The sequence below is a fragment of the Petromyzon marinus genome, chromosome 30 (assembly GCF_048934315.1).
Source record: "Petromyzon marinus isolate PM22_M1 ecotype Great Lakes invasive population chromosome 30, UKy_Petmar_22M1.pri1.0, whole genome shotgun sequence".
NCBI classification, from domain to species: domain Eukaryota; kingdom Metazoa; phylum Chordata; class Hyperoartia; order Petromyzontiformes; family Petromyzontidae; genus Petromyzon; species Petromyzon marinus.
Genome location: NC_133696.1, coordinates 6,823,218 through 6,839,056, shown reverse-complemented (window position 1 = coordinate 6,839,056; position 15,839 = coordinate 6,823,218). Strand labels below are relative to the sequence as shown.

Genomic DNA, 15,839 nt, shown 5'->3' with positions numbered 1-15,839 from the left:
GTTCGAATCCTGGTCGTGGGTCAAGTCATCAAATCACTGCCATCATCATCATCATCAGCGCCATCACAATGGTGGAACATCATCATCTCTCAAGTGAATCATCATCTCAAAATTGTGTCATCATCTCAAGAGTTCATCATCATCTCAAGAATGCATCACTGTCAAGAAGAGAATGTTATCATCATCTCAAGAATGCATCGCTATCATTTCAAGAATATGTCATCATCTCAGAGTGTGTCGTCATCATCATCTCAAGAGTTCATCATCATCACAATAATGCATCACTGTCATTTCAAGAATATGTCATCATCATCGTCATCATCTCAAGAGTGTGTCGTCATCATCATCATCGCCTTCATCTTACCGGAGGGGGGGTTAATAAACCACGTGCATACCGATTCACAGAAAGTCACGAGAGGTTGTCCTACGGTAGATTAGTATCTGCCACTGCTGCAATGGTGCAATGGTCAACGCACTGCAATTGCAACCCAGAGGTCGCCGATTCAATTCTATCTCCCGGCGCGGCAGCGGCAACAACGGGGCAAGTTTCCTAAATGCGCGCTACCCCCCTCTCTCTCTTTCTCTCCACCCTGCAGCAGCAGCAGCGGCGATATAAATGAGTACACCAACAGTCAGTTGATCGTCAGGTCGCGAGTGGTGGGGTAAAGTGTGGGTACACGGTACACTGACATCTTCCAACGCGTCTGGTCAACGTGGTGGAGGAGTACACCAAACAAACACCTTGCTCGGGTTCGCTGTAGAGGAGGCCCTGCCACCAACAAGGGGTGTGAGCAAGCAATTGCAGGGCTGCACCTTTAGCTATTGTTTACCGGAGGTTTTTTTCTAAAGAGCGGATATTCATCCCTGCGATGTTTCACGGTCGAGTCGGAGTTCCTGGAACGCATCTTCGCCAAAGCCTTTAGTTTTTGTATCTTTTTTCTTTCTGTTTAACACGACCAATATTATCCATATTGGAGGGGGGGTTTGGGGTTAGATCGCGTAAATGTAATTGCATCGTTAAACCACCCGACACGGCTAATTCGTAAAGTTTGTCACGTAAACAGACTGCATTCAGCAGCTTTTGTTGTGATCGAAACGTCGTGAGTTTTTGGTTTTCATTTTATTTTTTATTTTTTATTTTATTTTCTATCTACGTGACTTTACCGAAAGAAACAAAGAATAATGGAGTTCCTGCAGTCACGAAAGTTTTAAGTCAAAATTTAATTTACAATGAGGCCCCTTGGTGTTGTTGGGTGCAGTTTCCATCTCTTATTATCCAACCAATGTCTCTGACATTCTCTATTTACTATGTGCTATGAGGAAGGGCCGTTGCCTGAAACGTCGCACATGATGTATATTATTTAGCAATTACATTTATTTGCAATAAATGCAGTAGCTAAATGCCAATGTCGAGGTCGGCTGGCCACGACAAGAGGGTTAATATTCTTGGTTATTTCGGTAAAGTCACGTAGATAGAAAAGAAAAATAACAAAAATAAATAAAAAAGAATAAACCAACATGAGGGCTTCATCCTCCTCCTCCTCCAATGGGTTTGCAATATGGGTCCATAGTTTGGTTGCATGGCCACAGTGAAGATTTCCACAGTCCTCCTCGTCGAACGCGTGTCCCAAGAGCACGTGGTGGGCCAGTTATTTTGGTGCGGAACCCGCGCAGTAAAATAATAAAAAAACAAATACAATAATGTTACAAAATCAAGAAAAGCAAAGGCAGCGGTGACGGCCGGGGAGCTTCAGTGCGGCTCTTTAAGATTCAAAGGAGCACACTGCCCAGACAGGTGATGGATTGCATGCGACATCTATTTATCGCTCCCAAAAGATTATTTTTGGCGAGGCGCGAATCCCCGCGATTTCGCCAGCTCGTTTGTGATGGGGCCATCGGATGGCGGGTCGGCGGGGGTTGGGCGGCGAGGGAAGAGTGTTTGTGTGTGTGCGCTACGAACCCGGCGACCCGAGTTCGATTCCCGCTCACGGCCAACAACAGTGACAATTATCTGGATCGGACCTGATTATCTGAACCGGTCTCGCCGAGGTTGAATCAGCCTCAGATGTGTACCTGGTGTGGTGTGTAAATATCATCACTGGCGATACAAAGGCGACCGGGCGTGATGTTGGACACCCGCGTCGGCCTTAATAGATGGGCGCTAACAGCACTTGCCCTAACAGTCTGTAAAAGGCTATACTGTATGTGGAATTCCATGCAAGTGTGCATTGTGAGGCGCGGTGGCAGAGCGGTTAGTGCACTGGGCTACGGACCCAGGTTCGATTCCCACTCACAATCAATAACTGTGGAGGATATTTGAATTGGGCCTCTGCTAGGTCGACTCAGCCTTAAATGAGGGAGACAAAGGAGGCCGGGCGTGGTGCTGACCCCTCACCCCTCGCGTGCCGTGCCGGCCTTCATAGGTGCTCGATAACAGCACTTGTCCCAACAATCTGTTAAAGGCTATACGGGGATCTTTGTCCTTGCATGTGCACATTAACGTGTATATATTCACGTATACATGCCTTAATAGGTGCTCGCTAACCGCACTTGCCTCCCAAAAAGTCTACAGGCTGCGTATCAAACCTACGGTCACGTTCGTGTACGTCACGTCACATACGTTCGCTACGAACACACAAAGACAAAACCGAAGGCTGCTCCGTCTAATGTGGCGCGTGTCTCCCCCCCCCCCCCTTGCCCGCCTACGTCCAATCGATCCCAGTGGGTCCTTTACTTACATGAGCCGGCGAGCGTGAAATGAAATGATATATAACACAACCCACCCCACCCCCCCCCCCAATTTCTCAACGTCGGTGACACGCCTCGGTTACATTTTCTCTCCGTGAGTCTCTTCTCTCTCCCTTGCACGCACGCACGCACGTTTTCTCTGCGTGTTGTGCGTTGCGTATGTGTGAATATAACTGGGTGTGTGGGGGAGCGGTGGCGCAGTGGTTAGCGCGCTAAGCTACGAACCCGGCGAGCCGAGTTCGAGTTCCCGCACACCGCCACCAATACCATTGACGACGATCGAATGAATACCCGGTGTGGTGTGTCGTACACATCGCCACGAGGGAGACAAAGGCGGCACGGGCGTGGTGCTGGCCTCATAGGTGCTGGCTCACGGCACTTGCCCCGACAGTCTGTGAAAGGCTATGCGGGGGATCATTGCGTCGTGTCTGTGTGTATATAACTGTAGCGATGAGCGCTGCACTCCCATGGGAAACCGGCGACCCGAGTTGAATTCTCGCCCAGCGACGGCGAATATTTTGAACCGCTCCTGGGCATCCCCTAGGTTGACTCAGCCTTAAACGGAGTACCCGCTGCGGCGCGTAAACGTCAGCACCGGGGAGACAAAGGCGGCCGGGCGTGAACGCTGGCCACCCACCCCGTCGTGCGCCGTGCCGGCGTTCGTCGGCGCTCGCCGACGCCACTTGCCCCGCCAGCCTATTCAAGGCTGTCTCTATACGGTGGGCTGGCGGTGGTGGTGGGGGGTGGGGAGGAGATATTTTGCCTTCGTCCATGTAACAGCACGCTCGACCTCTCGCTGAGCGGGTCTTCGTCAAGGCTCCTAGACCGGCATCATATCAGTTCATCATTGAGTGCTCATTCATTCCGCCGATGCTTCATTAGACGAATACACGTCTCGTCTTCACTGGGGCCCTGAGTTGTGCGCGTGAGTACAACAATGCTCCGCGCCCCGCGGCGAGTTACAAGCTGCATGACGCCGTTCATTCTGCGCAGAGTTCGACGCGGATAAGAAGAGGGCGGCGAAGCCACCGGTAGGGGTTTGTTTGTTTTTTCTACAGCAACGGACTTTGCTGACGAGACCCCGGAATGTTGAAACCAGCCTGCGTTATAAACTCTCAACGAGACGGATTCGATTCCGCGCCACGGCTAACGTCAGTGGCGAGTGATATCTGAACCGGTCCAGACACCCCACAACACCGCCACCACCATCCGCCAAACCTTCAGGCGTAGCTCTGTGACGTCCTCATTCTGTGCAGTATTTTGACGCAGCGTGGTGCACTGCTGGCTGCAGAGTTCCACACAGACGGATATTCACATCGTGGTGGTACCACGGTATCCCGCAGAGAAGGAACCGATTTTATTCGTCTGCACTTTGCTGTACCGCCTTCAGCTGTCGGACCAGGGCGTGGCACCTCGTCGGAGATCCACGGGAAGGGATTTTCGCAACATTTATGCGATCCACCAACCCTCGCTGCTGCCTCCACACTGCTCGATTACAGGCCACGTGGCTAGGCAGCCACCAACTACACGGCTACAATCTGATCATTTAACAGCGTATAACGTGTTCATTGCGACCGCAGGTTCAACGCAACCACGCTCTCAAACAAACACAAATGTGCGTGTGTGTCTGTATGTTGAACTTCTTTCCCACTGCCCATATCCTACAGGGGATAGGCCGTGAGGCTCTTCACGTTCATCTTAGATGTTTCTTGTTCGTGTTTTTATTTTGTTGCGGTTGCACCCGAGTCACGAGCTGCATGGCTCACAGGGTTATACCTAGCAAATGAAACTGATCTCGCGGGTGACATTAACCGCTGGGCATCAACGTGTTGCTGACTCGACCGTAAGGATTTGAAACGTGAAATCCGCCGCTTAACTGGCTCAGCCGGAGAATGAGTGGCTCACAATCGAGAGCTTGCGAGTTCAAATCCTGGTTGGGTTGGAGGGAGTGGGGGTTGGCTCAGCCCATTATCCCTCCAAGGACGGTACATTAGTGGACTGTATGGGGAAGTAAACACCGGTTGTCCTATGTACAGACTCGCCACGGCCAGAGGAATGTGGAATTGCCAAAGTCAATGGCTCAGGGCTGTAAACGGGTGATAACCCTCCACATCATAGTGACTTGGACCATAATGATTAAAAAAAGAGGGAGCCGTCAGGAGAGGTTGCGGGCGAAGGGGCTCAGCCTCCTGTAGACCCCCCTCCCGACACGCAAGAGGCTGAGTGAAGCCCATTAAACGATTACCGCCACACGCTGCTGAGCAACTATCCATATACACGGGTTGGGTGCCTCTGAGCATTGGGCCACACGGCAGCTGCGATTGCAGCCAGCAGCGTGTTTCACTGAGAGACCGACGGCATTAGCGCGGTCCCTGAAAACACCACGGGGGGGGGGGGGGGGGACAGCTCATTAGGAGAACTGACAGCTCATTATTCAAGTTCATTTCCGTGACCACAAGCACCCCAATTACGAGGCCTCTCAAAGTCACAACTTCAAGTTTCCACCTTCTCAAGCGACCAATGGGGCGCGGCATTCCTCTCTCTCCCGGTGGGTGGCGACGGGGGAAGTGGGAGTGGTGGGGGAAATTCCACCTTCTCACGGCGAGGGGCAGTCCCTCCTTCCCGTACGGGCTCGCGCGCTGTTGAAAGCTTTTTCTTTTTGTCGCGGTTACCACAAATGCTGCGAAGCTATAGATACTAAGAGGTGGCCACGTGGCTCCCGGCGGGGGGGAGCGGGGAGAGGTGGGGTTGGAGAGACTGAGTCACCGCACCTGAATTCCAGGGTTCTAGTCTAGGGCCCATCGGTCCGTGAACGAACCAGGTCCTCGAGTACAGCGAGTGGCTTGGTATCAGTCCGGTCAACGCAATGGCTGTTTAAAAATAAAATAAATCAATGCAAACCCATCACGTCAATCTTTTTTTTCATTTTACGTAACTGTGTCGTCAATAATATAGTTTTATGTTTGTTTGTGGATTCTGGATTTGCTCTCCACAACATTTACAATTTGTACTCAGATGATAAATGTTGTGGATTGTGGATTTGCTCTCCAACACACCGGTGTGCTGTCCTATTAACGAATTGGCATGTTTTGTTTACGTGACAAACCTTACTAATTGACTGTGTCGGGTGGTGGCGGGTTTAATGACGCATTTATATTTACTCGAACGAACCGAAAACACAAAACAAATATGATTTATAATGGTCGCGAAAGCCTACGTGTTTAACTGTCTGTGGTTGTTCTCAGAATTTCAGATAATAATCATTTGACTGACGTGCCACAACTATTTTCGGTGCTTGACAGTGAGTCACGTGACGAATGTTTATCTCCATTCCGTGGCATGTGGAAACGTGCAACCCCTCCCCCAAACACCCTCCCCCCCCCCTCTCCGACCCCCGCTAGTGTATGGATAACGGGATCACTTGAAGGGACCATCAGAAGTAGCTCTGCGTTATCTCGTTTTGCAGGTCGCTCGACGAGATGCTCCGAATTGACTCTCGCGTCACATGACGCCGATTGCCCAATCGGAATAAAGCTTCAAAAACAAAAGCCAAAAATGAAAGGCGGCATGTGCTAGAGGGTCAAAGTGAAGCAATGGCCAACAATGTTAGTGTGTGTGTGTGTTGAACGTTGCTCGCACCGCACACACATAGACAACCATCCTAATATATGTTTTTTTTTTAATATGCAAGAGAAGACGAGAAGATGGGAAGGGGATGGAAATGGACGGGAATCTCCGCAAGAGACGCTGAAGATCCCAAAAGGTCCCCACCCCCCCCCCCCCCCCCGTCAATAACAGGCATCGGCCTTGAGCTGTGAGTGGATAACGCATTGAGACAGACCGACAGACAGATTCTAAATTCACAGATATCTTGCGTGAAAGAAAAAAAAGCAACCAAACACCCCCCCCCGCCCCCCCCCCGAATCTTCAGGGACAGGACGCAATTGCGTCTTGGACGTGTGAGAATAAGCAAGGGGGGGGGGGAGGGGACACAGAGAGCGCAGTGATTACCCAGGGCGTGGCTTGACCACGTCAAAAGCGATCGGAGTGAGAAAGATGCGGCCCTGCTCGAGCAGATCGGCGCAAGACGGAGAGCAAAGTGGAATCCATTGACGAAATGTGCAGTGGACACCGACGGGGCTATGTGCCCACGGATCGCGATGCCGAAGACGGTAACGACGCCGGCGGTGGTGGTGGCGGCCGTGGCGGTGGTGGTGGCGGCCGTGGTGGTGGTGGTGGTGGTGGCGGTAGCGGCGGCGGTGGTGGCGGTGGTGGTGGTGGCGGAGGTGATGGTGGTGGTGGCGGTAGCGGTGGTGGTGGTGGTGCTGGTAGTGGCGGTGGTGGTGGTCATAGTGGCAGTGGAGGGGGGGGGCGGCTTTGGTGGAGGACGGGCGGCTATGATCGTTTGGTGGGGTGCCAGCGGTGGTGGCGGCGTTTGAGGGGGGGCGGCTGTATTCGTTGGAGGGAGGGGGCGGTGGGGGGGCACAGCAGGCAGAGCTGCGGGCCCGTGCATAAAACGCGCTTTTGTGTTTAAGCCTCAATATATTTGAGGCTTAAATGCAAAGCAGATCTGATTGCCCTTGGGCTAAAAGGAACCTGAAGACTCACTTCTCGAAGACTCCTTCAAGCGCTGAACTTTAAAAATGCGGCGGATCAATTGTGGCCCAACAGGAATGGTCTTCGGTTGAATCGGGTCTCGTCCGTCAAACAGCGAGAGATTTTTGCAATTCCAATTTTTCGCAGCGTATAACAATAATAATAAACAGTAAGAGATACGGCGGAAGTGAAACGGGCCTTTAACATTTCTGGCGCGTCTCCCTCCGCACACACCGCTGCAACCTGCCTCACGTGGTGTTCGTCCGTTCATTACTCTCTGGGTGAAAACGCGAGAGAGCTGCTAAATATTACACACGCACAAAAAAACACGTGCTTATATATTTAAAAAAAATCATCGCAGACAAACGGGGAGGAGAGGCGTGCGACAATTTGGGACCAGACAAGAATGACCGCAATCCAGCCCCCCCCCACCCCCCCCCCAATCCCAACCAATGCTCATGAACTCCTGACTTCGCTCTAAAAGTCATGATCACCCCTCACATGTCCACTCCCACCCTTCATGTCCACCCCGCCGCCCACGCGCACTTTTGTGGCTCAGAGAGACCGTTTCATGAATAACCCCCAAGCTCGCTCACACCTTGCGCGAGACGCCTCGCATTTGCTTCATCCTCTGCGTGGCACCGGTTCGGTCCGTTTGTGTGTATATATATTTTTTTTATTGTAAAAATCATTTTTTTATGTGTTTTCAAAACCGCGTCAGTTTTCTTGTGCCTCCCCCCCCTGACTCCCCCCCCCCCCGCCAATCCACCCCCCTCTCTCTGCCCCATCAAACAAATAACCCCCCACTGCGCTGACCCCATCTGACCTTAGTGGGGCTTGAACACCGCAGCGGTGTACAGCAAATATTCAAACAGGTTTGACGTCTGTCCGTCGCGACGTGCCACGTGTGTAAACCCCGCGATCGCTCCTCTTCCGCGTAACCCGAGATCCTGACTCTTTATTTCATCTGAATTCTTATTTGAGCTATGAAGTTGTTTCACAGATGCCCCGGTAGTTGGGCGGTCAGCAAGTTATAGCGGCAAACGATACAACAACAAAAACGATAGTGGTACAAAAATAGGGGGAAAAGGATAAGCCAATCACTAAATATAAATACTACAACTCAGCAGTTATATAGTTCCGATTTATCAAGCTTGGGCAAGGCAGCAAAAACGACAATAAAACAGTCCCTGACCACACCAAGACAACAAACAGTCCCTCAATAAAGTGGCATATGAACATTGAACTATCGATGCACGGGTAAGGATCGAAGTTGCAAATCACAATTTGCACATGTGACTGTATCCGTGCTTTGTCACTCCACTGCCACGTGTCGGCCTCCCGCACCCCACTGCGTCAGTCCTTGGCAGTGTTTTTTTGTTTGTTCACCATACTTCACCGCGCCGGTCTACGCCAGATTGATTTCGAAAAGCCGCCGTGAATAGCGTTAAAGTTTCGACGGAGGCTCTGAAGCAAAATCCGCTGAGGATCAACTTGAAGACGGTTCCTGGTCTAACGAATCTGCAAACACGGACTTGGGCAGCACGTTGCTATTCATGATGACAATGAAAAACTGAGAGTACAGCAAATTCTGTAAACACATGTTTCTAAATGTGGAGGGAAACTCTGGAAGACCTGAAGAGAAATCCACGCGACCACGGAGAGAACATGCAAACACAACATATACAGGCGTCAGGGTCGGGCTCGAACCCACGACCTCCTGTATACCAAGCGAGGTAGTTAACATCTCGCCACCGTGGCGCCCACTGTGATTGGATCGTAATTTAATCACTATCCGATCACTACACTGATATCCACAGCTCGTACTACGGCTAGATGTGCCCTCCAACTGAGAACGCTTTCACAAACTTTGCTCCGAACCAAACACAAATTTTAATTAAAATAAACAGTACAATTGGCATCTTAAGCTGCTGGCCGACATTTCATGAGTCCGTGAAATAGTTCACAACCCCACATTGCATTGAAAATTAAATCGCATCTACTGAATCCTTGACTTAGTGCGGATTGTTGCTGACCGCTTGGAACGCTGGGCCTTTGATACGAAAGCAAGAAATACCGAAATGCGTCGGCGCAATTGTCTCGATTTAGAAGCACAGCGCTACCCCAGCCGAGTTGTGGCTTCCGGACTCACAGCGAAAGCGAACCTGCAGATGAGCCTCCACACCCACCGCCTCGCTCGGAAGAAGAAAAAAAAACCACCTGGCTCAGCCTGGCGTGCACCCACACGAACACGCGCAGGCGTACGAGCACGTGCACGCGCTCGTACGCGCGATCGCAGACGCCGCTCGCGGTAAAGTAAACCGTCTGCAATTGCGATAAACACCCTCAATTTAGTCTGTCGGTGGATGCGAGTCATGCAGCGAGGATATATGCGCCGGCAATGTTAATGCGAACCAAACCCCGACAAAAAACAACAACAAACAAACAGCAACAAAGCGTTGCGGTTGGCGCGCGCACGTTTCGCCGCAGCGGGTGTCAGAGTTGAACCGATTTATTTTTTTGCCGCTCTGCTGCTACAACAGAGCGCGAGTCGCGGAGCAGAGAAGTCCCTCTCCGCCGCACGCAGACGAACGGGGCGGGAGACGTTTCCTTCTTCATATAAATAGATAAATAATGACGCTCCGTGTCGGAGTTCGCTCAAAGCGAGCCGGGCGGCTCGCTGTCACGGCGGCTCAACCAATGCCCGCCCTGGGCACGCGCGATTTATTCCCCTGCCGGTCTCATGCGTGCATCAGTCTAATCCGCACTTCAGTCGAATCTGTACATCGGAAAAAGGGTCACCCAGCATCACCCGAATCGTCCCAGCCCCCTCTACCGGTCTTAACCGTACACCTCCCCACATCGCACGCGCTCGCATCATTCCACCGTCTCTGGTTGTCCGTACAAAGCGTAAAGAACCCTCCCCGTCATGCACCACCAACCCCTTGCGAATGCAACCCCGATGAAGCTTGGAGATCTAAATGGAGTTAAAAAAAAATAAAACTCACAAACACCTCGTGAAAGACCCAAGACAGAATATCCCTGGGTTTCGATCTTCCACGAAGCTCATTGTCCACCCTAAATCGCATCGACCGCACAAACCATGGCAGATGCGGATACCTGGTGCACAAATGGAAAATAAATAAATAAACTCTCCAGGAGTGTGTGACTGTTGGTCTTCCAGAACAGACCGTTGCAACGTGCAACGACGCAATGCCCCGATCCACAAACATGAAGGAGACATCACGGCGATGCGACTCCGCTGCTCCTGACGCGGTTATCTGGGCTCGACCACCCGAGTGTGAACTTGCAGTCGTTCACCATGCATCTACATCGTCAGCCGCAACCCAATCCATGCCACGATTTAGGTCTCGCCCGTATACCCACGGCCAGTCTTTGTTCTTACGCAGGATGCAGACGACCCAGCCATCACGTGCCGTCCATGGGCCATCACGTGCCGTCCATGGGCCATCACGTGCCGTCCATGGGCCATCACGTGCCGTCCATGGGCCATCACGTGCCGTCCATGGGCCATCACGTGCCGTCCATGGACCATCACGTGCCGTCCATGGGCCATCACGCGCGCGTGGTGTTGATTCGAACGCGAGGGCGCGGCGCTGGAGTGATGATGCTCCTCCGCACACCCTGACCACCTGATCACCCGCGCGCGCGGTGTGAATGGGGTTGTGTGATGAACGCGAGCAGATGGGACCTCTGGAACGTGCGCCTGGATTAACGCGCGCGTCCAACCCTCGACGGAGAGTGATCTCCGGTGTGCTGAGCACGCACGCGCACGCACGCACGAACGCGCGCACGTGCACGCACGCGCACGCACGTACAAGACTAGGGCAGGGATGTTGCGTCGCTCGCGAGACTGGTGGGGGAAAGTGCTGCAAGAAGAAATAAGAACAGATGGCCACTGATGTCGCGTGTGCAATGGCTTTCGGCTTTATCCAGACCACCAGCTCAACAGAGCTGAATGCGCGACCGTGTTGTTCGTTGAACAAAAAAACTAAAACCGCCGACGCAAACGTTTGCCGACGTTCTCACGCCGCAGCGGGTCCTCATTGAAGGCCGAGGTGACCTAGGGGAGGCGAAGGACTGCTTGAGGCGTCAGCTGTGGCTGAAAATTGAACTCGGCACAAAGAAAAAGATTCCCCCCCCCCCATGTAGCCTTTAACAGGCTGAAGCGTGATTATTCGCGCGAAGGGGTGGGTAGCCAAGATCACGCCCGGGCGCCTTTGTCTCTCCAGTGCTTACACTGCACCAAATACTCATTGAAGGCCGAATAGACCTAGAAGCGGTTAAAATAAATGATAACCTCCACTGTTATTGGCAGTGAATGGGATTCGCACTCGAGCCAGCCCGGGTTCGCATTGCAGTGCGTTCACCGCAGGCACTGTTGGCTATGCACGGTACGAAAGAAGTTCGGTTCAGTTCAAGCGAGACGATGAGAGATGGCGACGGCTCAAAGGAAGCCTTCTTCCAGCAGTGGATAGACCACGGTTGATGACGACGACGACGACGACGCGTCGCACACCGGACGCGCATGGCACGGGTGACTCTCAGCCCCCTCGCTCCCTCTCCCCTCCCTCCTCTCACCGGGGGAGGGTCGGCGGTGTGGCTCGTCGCTTGCTGGCGTCGTTCCGACACGAATCATCTTCGCCGGCGTGAGAACCCCCCACCCACCACCGCCGTACCGAGACGCCGACCGCTGCGAGCGCAGGTGCGTCCCTGTGATTACTCGGAGGGCCCCGTGGACTCGGCCTCCTCGGCAGCGGGGTCAATGTCAACATTGGACGACGATGCTCAACTGAGCGATGGGACCAAGGCCCGTGAGGTCCCGGGCGCCGTGGGAGGCGCGGCAGCGAGGGCTGGCGGCGGATGGGCCGCGCTTATGTTGTGAAACTCACTGCTCCCCCCCCCCCCCCCTCCGAGCGGGCGTCGAGGAACAAATGTGGGCCCCGACCTCTGCCGTGTGTATGGGGGGGGGGGTAGAGTTGTTTCGCCACTCGCACGAGAGGGTTTGCTTCCGGTTGCTCTGGTTTCCTCCCACGCGCCACCGTGGGGCGACACCGTGACGAGATGTTAACTACCTCGCCTGATATACAGGAGGTCGTGGGTTCGATCCTAAAGGCTGTATATTTGGAGTTTGCGTGTTCTCCCCGTGATCGCGTGGATTTTTTTCTCCGGAAACTCCGGTTTTTCCCTCCACAATTTATAAACGTGCGTTTGGAGTATTTGTCTGCTATACATTTCCACGTGATAAGCCACTTCATTGGGCTATCACTTTTGGCCAGGTCTCTTCTGAAAAATAGCTATTGAGCTCAGTGGGCCTTACCTGGTAGTTTAATGTATTAGTGGAACCGGGGCAGTGGTGAAACTTTTACATTCCCATGGCAGGGCGGCCACCGTTTACCTATCACGAGGCGCTGCTCATTTTAACGATCGCGGGGAGTGTAATCATGATGATAGTGATTAGGGTTGGACGTATTCACCCATTCCCGCCCCTCCCCCTCCGTCCTCCCCCCGGCGTTTATCCCAATTCAGAGTCGTCACAATTCAATTCAAGAATTAACGTTTTTGTTCTTACATGAACCAGAGGAAGTTAACATTTAATAATTGTCAAGTTTCCGGCAACTAATTTGATACACTTCGCTATTAAAACTGGAGAATTGAAATGTTTCATTATTAAAATCTCATCAGTGCTTCTCATTACTCCATCCGGGACACTGTCCCAATACCCGACCGGCGACCATGCTATCATACCGCGGGCACCACCAAGGCCGCTGCCACCAGTCACCCAACTTTCTTTGAATAATACCAGCCAGGCTGCGATGATGACGATGATAACATGCGTCCAGGTGTGGCGGAGAGTAAATTATCTTCGCAACAAAGTGTCCTCTACGGCTGCAAGCGCTTAAAGCCCGCTGCCTTACCGAGTCAAAAGCAAATTTCCACTCCTTCAGGTTGGAGTTAAATAAAAAAAACATATACGCTATTAATAAGAATTAACATGAACACATTTAAAATCGTATCTATATCCAGGACACTGTTGCAGTACCCAACCACGCTATTTGTACCACGGGCATCGCCAACGTTGCTGCCACTCGTCGCTCAATTAGCATTGAATAACAACAGAGCGGCTATGATGATGGTTATGATGGCAATGGTCGCCGCAGAGTGTAAATCATCTTTTGAACAATGTATCCTGGTCGGCTCCACGCTTCGCACGGCCCCGCTCCCTCGGCGAGTCAGACGCAAGTAGCCGCTCCTTCCAGTTGGAGTTAAGAGACAAAGACATATACAGAGTGTTTAAAAGAGATGGACCCAATTTCAAAGCAGTATATTTCACGATGGCAACTTGTTACAATTACACAAAAAGTTACAAACGGTTTAATGAGTTATCAAGTTTTACAAACCATTTTATATATGATCTATGTGCCCTCCACCTGCTGTACGGACAACATCGAGACGATAGTTTAATTCGTCCAAAACGCCTCTCTTCTCACGTTTTCCTCTTGAGGTGCGTGGTCGCCCTGTGCTCTTCCCCTTACATAAACAACTTGTTTCCTCAAATTGTCGGCACCAACGACGAATGCTCTTTGACATTGGCGGATCAATGCCAAAACGCCGTTGAAACTCACGCTGCACCGCAATTACGGATTCAGTCTTGCTGAACTGCAGAACGCAAAACGTCCCTTGTGTTGCGGGGTCAGCATCTTGCGAATGACTGAGGCTCGGGGCTGTTTGCGCCCTGGGAGAGGCATCGAGCGGTCATCATTCGAAACTCTATGCCCCGCCCGATCCATGCCCCGCCCTCTCTATGCCCCGCTCTTTCAAGTGGTAAGAGTTTTATTCATGGACGGTTCGTGGTTGCAGAGATATAGCGATTTCAAATCGCGTCTATCTTTTTAACTCACCCTGTATACAATAAAAAAAATCATTAAAATAATTTCTAAAAAAACTACACATCGCATCAATGGGTCTCGTGGTATATTCGTGACACTGTTCCAGTACCCAACCACGCTATCGTACCACGGGCACAGCCAACGCTGCTGCCACATCACCGTCGGGGAGTTACAGTGAGGGAAAAAAGTATTTGATCCCCTGCTGATTTTGTGCGTTTGCCCACTGACAAAGAAATGATCAGTCTATAATTTTAATGGAAGGTTTATTTGAACAGTGAGAGACAGAATAACAACAAAAATCCAGAAAAACGCATGTCAAAAATGCTATATGTTGATTTGCATTTTAATGAGGGAAATAAATATTTGACCCCTCTGCAAAACATGACTTAGTACTTGGTGGCAAAACCCTTGTTGGCAATCACAGAGGTCAGACATTTCTTGTAGTTGGCCACCAGGTTTGCACACATCTCAGGAGGGATTTTGTCCCACTCCACCATGGCCAAGACCAAAGAGCTCTCCAAGGATGTCAAGGACACGATTGTAGACCTACACAAGGCTGGAATGGGCTACAAGACCATTGCCAAGCAGCTTGGTGAGAAGGTGACAACAGTTGGTGCGATTATTCGCAAATTGGAAGGAACACAAAAGAACTGTCAATCTCCCTCGGCCTGGGGCTCCATGCAAGATCTCACCTCGTGGAGTTGCAATGATCATGAGAACGGTGAGGAATCAGCCCAGAACTACACGGGAGGATCTTGTCAATGATCTCAAAGCAGCTGGGACCATAGTCACCAAGAAAACAATTGGTAACACACTACGCCGTGAAGGACATAAATCCTGCAGCGCCCGCAAGGTCCCCCTGCTCAAGAAAGCACATATACATGCCCGTCTGAAGTTTGCCAATGAACATCTGAATGATTCAGAGGACATCTGGGTGAAAGTGTTGTGGTCAAATGAGACCAAAATGGAGCTCTTTGGCATCAACTCAACTCGCCGTGTTTGGAGGAGGAGGAATGCTGGCTATGACCCCAAGAACACCATCCCCACCGTCAAACATGGAGGTGGAAACATTATGCTTTGGGGGTGTTTTTCTGCTATGGGGATAGGACAACTTCACCGCATCAAAGGGACGATGGACGGGGCCATGTACCGTCAAATGTTGGGTGAGAACCTCCTTCCTTCAGCCAAGGCATTGAAAATGAGTCGTGGATGGGTATTCCAACATGACAATGACCCAAAACACACGACCAAGGCAACAAAGGAGTGGCTCAAGAAGAAGCACATTAAGGTTCTGGAGTGGCCTAGCCAGTCTCCAGACCTTAATCCCATAGAACATATTTGGAGAGAGCTGAAGGTTCGAGTTGCCAAACGTCAGCCTTGAAACCTTAATGACTGGGAGAAGATCTGCAAAGAGGAGTGGGACAAAATCCCTCCTGAGATGTGTGTAAACCTGGTGGTCAACTACAAGAAACGTCTGACCTTTGTGATTGCCAACAAGGGTTTTGCCACCAAGTACTAAGTCATGTTTTGCAGAGGGGTCAAATACTTATTTCCCCATTAAAATGCAAATCAATTTATAACATT

The 15,839-nt window shown here is 51.4% G+C and overlaps 1 protein-coding gene across 1 annotated transcript in view; it reads right to left on the bottom strand.

The window, feature by feature from the left end:
• Window positions 1-15,839, bottom strand: part of LOC116947521 (plexin-A2-like) — a 300,758-nt gene that overhangs the window by 147,775 nt on the left and 137,144 nt on the right.